The sequence below is a fragment of the Silene latifolia genome, chromosome 1 (assembly GCF_048544455.1).
Source record: "Silene latifolia isolate original U9 population chromosome 1, ASM4854445v1, whole genome shotgun sequence".
In the NCBI taxonomy this organism is placed as follows: Eukaryota; Viridiplantae; Streptophyta; class Magnoliopsida; order Caryophyllales; family Caryophyllaceae; genus Silene; species Silene latifolia.
Genome location: NC_133526.1, coordinates 83,656,548 through 83,662,547, shown reverse-complemented (window position 1 = coordinate 83,662,547; position 6,000 = coordinate 83,656,548).

The following is a 6,000-nucleotide window of genomic DNA, read 5'->3' as shown; positions in this document are numbered from 1 at the left end:
TCCTCGAGACCATGAGATTAAGGGTTTGTCTGGACACTTTTTATCTTGAGAGGTTGGGCCTCAAGCTTCTTACCCATTTCAGCAAACTGGTTCGCTATGTTGGAAAGTCGAGAGTTTAGGTTATCAATGGCTCCCTCTATCTTGGAAAATTAATCGTTGAAGGCCATAGAAAGCATGAACATTCCACTTTGGACATCGTCATCCTCAAGCACGTTGATCTCTTCGTTATCATGAGGATCGAGGAGGCGAGAACAATCTAGGAATGATTCATGGTCATGTTTAATGATATTAGACCCAACAGGGTCGATCTTCTTGGATCGCTTGACGGAAGGTGGTACAGAAAGTCTGCCATCCTCTATCATATCTTGAATAATATGCTTTAGACAAAAGCATTCATCCATATCATGTCCCCTACCTCGATGGTGTTGATAATATGAATTGCCCTTCCACCTAGGAAATATCTTTTTAGGGTCTGGGGTTGGACTGATTGGATGAAGTTTTCCCTGGGAAACCAGTCTTTGTAGAGCTACCTCATATGTGGTTCCGAGGTCAATGAATTACCTAGGAGCTCGTCTCGGCCTTCTGGGTGGAGTTTTCAAGAGGTTGAATCCCTTGTCTTCATTGGCCTTCTTAGATAGGTGAGTTGTGTTGAAGATATGACCTGGCCTTGGGGTACGAGAAGATGGTAAAGGTTTCATCATGCCCATTTGTCTTTCCATATTGATGACACAAGTGCTCAAGTCTTCAACGGTGACCTGAAGCTTAATGAATGCAACACTTAGTTCGTCAACGATGACAGATAAACGTCCTTGATCATTTTCATTGGAAATCATAGAATTCCTACCGAGAAGAAAATGATGCGCGTTATAACTTGATTTGGCATGGGATCACAAATACTAAGGTGACAAACAAAGGATATACGACGAGACGAGATGACTAGACTCTTGACTTGTGAATTCATGAAATATCGTGAGTGACTTCTCGTGTTTGAATTCACGGTGCTTGACTTTGACCTTCGACTCGAGCGTTGACTTTGACGGAGTGACCCTTATATGGTTGACCTTGTTGATGGGATTGATGATACATGATTATAAGACGTGTGTTTTAAGATGGACTTGACTCGAGGTTTGGGTATGTGTGTCTCGAACGTGTCACTAGGAGAATTCGGTGTGTCGACTCGAGTGTGTGAGTCGAGGTGTCGGAAATATTTAGATCTACCCTAACTGAAATGGGGTAGGGGTGACGCCTTATGACTTGACTCTAATTTGAAAAGACCCAAAATGTAAAGGAAGATCGGTTTATAACTCGGCAGAGTTGGACATAGTCGGTTTGGATTTTGACTCTAACTTAGCCCAATTGAATTTACATTGAGTGCATTTAAAGGGTTTTAGCTTAAAAGGGTGGGTTGCCATACCAAGCAATCAAACTTTGGCCTGTGGAGAGGTCCGTGCCGAACATGAGTAAGGTCGGTTCCTTGTCCATTCCCTCGAGTAGTGAAAGCCCTTAATACAAACATGAGTATGCACCACGGTATAGTTGACGTTAGTCGTTATCTATCCTTAGGCCCAGATAAGAATTTTGACCGTCCAGACGGGACGATTGGTGGAATGGGTTGGGTTGAGCCGAGGAAGGCCGAATAAAACGACCTAAGAAGGTGGAGTAATGAAAACCACAACTGTCTCGTATAAACTATTCTCTAACCTTGTTCAAGTTTCACCCTGGGTAACACGTAAGTGTATCATCCCCAGCGGAGTCGCCAACCTGTGGACACGAGCCATTGGGGCGCTTTGGAACAAGAGTTTGCATTTGTGGAGTCGCCACCAATTTTTATGGAAAATTGGAACTGTTCGAATACCTCGTGTCATGTCAAGACATAAAGTAATGACATGAACACTAATAACTCGTTACCCTTAGCATTCTATGTCTAGAATGACTCTCATGGATGCCAATGAACACGGATGTTCACAGAGATCTGGAGTAAGGGGTGAGAGCACGTATTAGGAAGTCCTTTTAATGAACACCTAATCCCGCCCGCCTCGATAACGGCCTCTACTAATGATTAAGGAAATCATTCATATTTGATATGTCGCCGATTATATGCATGCAATGCAACATCCAGCGTTTTAATCCTAGCATGTGAATTAAACTATGTTGGTGAATAAATAATTAACATTCAATTATGTCGAATTGGGAATTAGAATTATATACATGTGAAAAACAAATAAATAATTCATACATAATAAATAAATAGCAATAATTTTACAATGAATTAATTGATTTACATCAAAAATACACTCAAGACGGAAATTTGAAGAAAAGAAAAGAAAACGAAAGGGTTAAAAATAAAAATAACAAGAATAAGACAGGTTAAGAGTGATATGACGGTTAATAGTCAATTAGTTACGTAAATCGAGACTAGGTCAAAGCGAGAGCGGAAGTTCAGGGACAGAACTCATCCCGCAACAGGCGCAACATTGCCGCGTCCCTTGGAAGAGGCGCAGCTACCACTGCGTCTTTTCCTGGGTTGAGTTCTGGCTGTGAAGTCAGAACCGCGGGTTTGTTAATGTTCGTTAGAGTGCTTAATGGTTGATTATCGGTATTTAACTCAAGTGAAGGTGATTTAATATTTTAATTACATATGAAGTCGTCATAAAAGCGATAAACACGGATTAAAACTAATTAAAATGGGTTAGAAACGAATTAAGACGAATTAGGTTTGATATAGTGACGAAAACGAACTTGAAAGGACGTGATAAACTGGAAATAAGTAATGGAAATATGTACAAAGGTCGAATTCCAGAAACTTGATATGAACAAATCGAGTTTCTAAGATCCGGGTTTGACTTAATGACGAAAACCCGCAAATATCGATTATAAGGGATCCAAGTCGTAAATAAAATGTGACAATTAAAAGGAAAACATTAAAACATGGTTTATATACAAAAGAACATAAGAACATAAGAAAATAAAATAATAGGAACGGAACAACAGGAAACCGAGGAAGAAGAAGAAGAGCAAGAACTGCGATAGCCTCTAGAAGAGGCGCTGTAGATACCCAGTATCTACTGAGACTCCAACAAACACCCGATGATTATCGGACTATAACATGCTTTGGAATCGCGGCGTTTGATCGCCAGTTTATGTACAACTTTACGTCGGAAAACTTAAAACGATTTCGAAAATAAAACATTTCAAAAATACCTGGAGTGTTTAATGCACGACAACGGGGTCGCAATTACACTAACTAGAGTCAAAACCGACACCGGACCAAAAACTGACTCAAAAATTCAAATCCCGACTCCAACAACGAGTCAAACCGAGTCAACCACCAAAAACAAAACTTTCAAACCTTCTATGCTAAGATTTCCCGGATTTATGTTTGGTCAAGTAACAAACATATGACTACAAATCCTAGGATAGAACAAATCATGATTGCTCTTGTGTGAAAGCGACAAGACTAATCGAAGACCCGCGACGTGGCTCACTCCTCTTTGAGCAGCCCAGGTGGCCACGTCGCTCAAAACTCACACAACCACTCATTTTCCTATAAATACCCCTCAAATGCCCCTATTTGAGAGTTACGCGAGTGTCCGCCCCTCTTTTCTCCCTTAAAATTCTCGACTCGACTTCTTAAGTCACAACCCGACGCGTATTTACAACCTACCTAAATACAAGCCTTACATATTGTTTGGTACCGTCATCGTGCATTAAATCACTTGACCGACCACTTCGACCATTACACCGTCACTAATCTTAAAACACTCTTTTTATTTACCAAAACGGTTTTAAACCGAGTCTTTTCCGACCAAACGAGTTGTTACACTTACGTCGGTTTCTCGCCATAACCAAACATGTAAGTATGAGGGTGTAAAAATCCTTCTTTTATCATGTTTTTATTTGTTTCATGACTACAACATGCTAAAACTTGCATAACATATACCAAAACATGGGATAAACGAGCCAAAGCTGATTTTTGGCTTGAGACAGAAGCTCTTTGGCTCGCCGGCTTGCCCGCGCCTAAATGGGGTGTCCAGGTCAGAACTCAACCGTGTTTGTTCTCGTCTTTCCCCTTTAATTCATTTCCATATTTGTAATCGGTTTTTACCATTTCAAATATTTTCAAACCTTTTTTATTTTATTTCATTTGTTTTAACCATAAAACATTTTTCACCCTTGGTTCCTCATACCATGATGGTTAAATCCGTGTTTTGGTGATAATATTTGGTTAATAACATTTAAAAGGTATTTTAAAGCCTTTTATTTCGTTTTTGGGAGGTATTTTAAAGCCTTTCATCATTTCTTTACATTTTCAAAACAAGTATATTAGTCACCAACACAAAGTCATCCTTGGTTCTACATACCATGCCGGATTTTAACCCGGGTACGATGATGAGTATCGACTAATTACATTCAAATGGACTTAAAACAATTAGTTCATAATCATTTTCAAAACTATTCATGTCGAGTTTGTCAAAGTCGAACCCGACACCGAATATCATCAAAACAATGATGATTATTCGATTCTCGTTCCTCAAATCAACAAATGCGGTCTAAACGACCCTTTCAAATCAAATCGGGTTAAAATACCCATTTTTCAACACGTTTTATAACGTTTTCTCAATGGTCAGAACACGGCATATAACCGTAGGTTGACCCGCGCCTCAAACAGGCCTTTCAATTCTCATTTTCAAAACCAGGGAGAGGCCCCTTGTACCGCCGGCTGGCTCGCGCCTCATGTAACCGTCTGGTACAGGGCCTGTTCCCTTTCCAGCATTAGTCTAGGACGATCCCGACTCCGGTTAGCCTGGATATAGGATGGATTAGATGACTATTTGCTTATTCAAAATCATACTTGCAAAACGCTTTGCCAAGACAAATGGATCATGTTATGCACCATAAACCTAATACGGTAAATGGATGTTTAATTCCCGTCTTGCATGCAAATCAACCATAAATCCAACTCGACATCTTATACTTGATACTTGGATTAAATCAATCGACTTAGAAAGCTCTCACATGTTAGGTTTAAATTATTGGATGTGCATTCATGCATTTAAACCGTTTTATAAACTTTTGCATTCAACCAACCAAGATCGATCAGTAGAGGCCGCTACCGCGGGCGGAATTGGGTGTCTGATTAAAGGGCTTCTCAATACGTACCTTCACCTCTTACTCAGAAACTTTGGATAGTGGACGACCTTATCCAGGGCGTACGAGAGTCATTCTAGAGATAGGATGCTAAAGAGGGACGATTTCCTTATCTTTAGTACCTATGTCAAACGCTTGGTGGACGACCTTATCCAAGGCGTACGGGTTCCAGGCATCCCACAAATGCTTGGTGGCGACTCCTAACATCTCTAATCGTTTCGAGACCTTTTCCGAGACGAAACCGACCGATCTAAAACGATCCGGTCGAAAGCATTTTTACGCCGCCGAGCGTGGCTTTCAAAAGACCGTTGTATGTCCATAGATCGGCTGGGCTTACAGGTGGGCCATGTCCACAGATTGGCGACTCCGCTGGGAAAACTAGGACACTTACGTCTTTGTGATCCCTAGATGGTGAGACTCGAACGAGGTCTTGGTTGAAATGTGTTAATTGATATTATGGTCACGGTCGGGTTCCTTGTCCGGGCCCACAACCTAACCCTTTCCAACCAATTGGCTCGTCTCGTCGGCGTGAGTTTTCTCATCCCCGCGTTTCGAATCCCGATTGAGTCAAGCATGCCATTGACGTTACACATTTCTGTTTCGTCAAAGAGCTTTCATCACTTTCGAGCACGAGGCTAGGGCACCCTCATTACACATTTTGTTTGGATTGGTATCTCTCTCGCAAATCGGGGTTTGATTACTTGGTGTGTAACCCACCCTTCTAAGCCAAAACCCGTGTCAGCATAATGCATAATATAATGAAACCACGAGTGCTTATGTGCAACTTGATCATAAGTCCTTCTGTGTCATTTTCAAACTTTCAAAATCACCTTTTTGCGCCGTTATAATGGC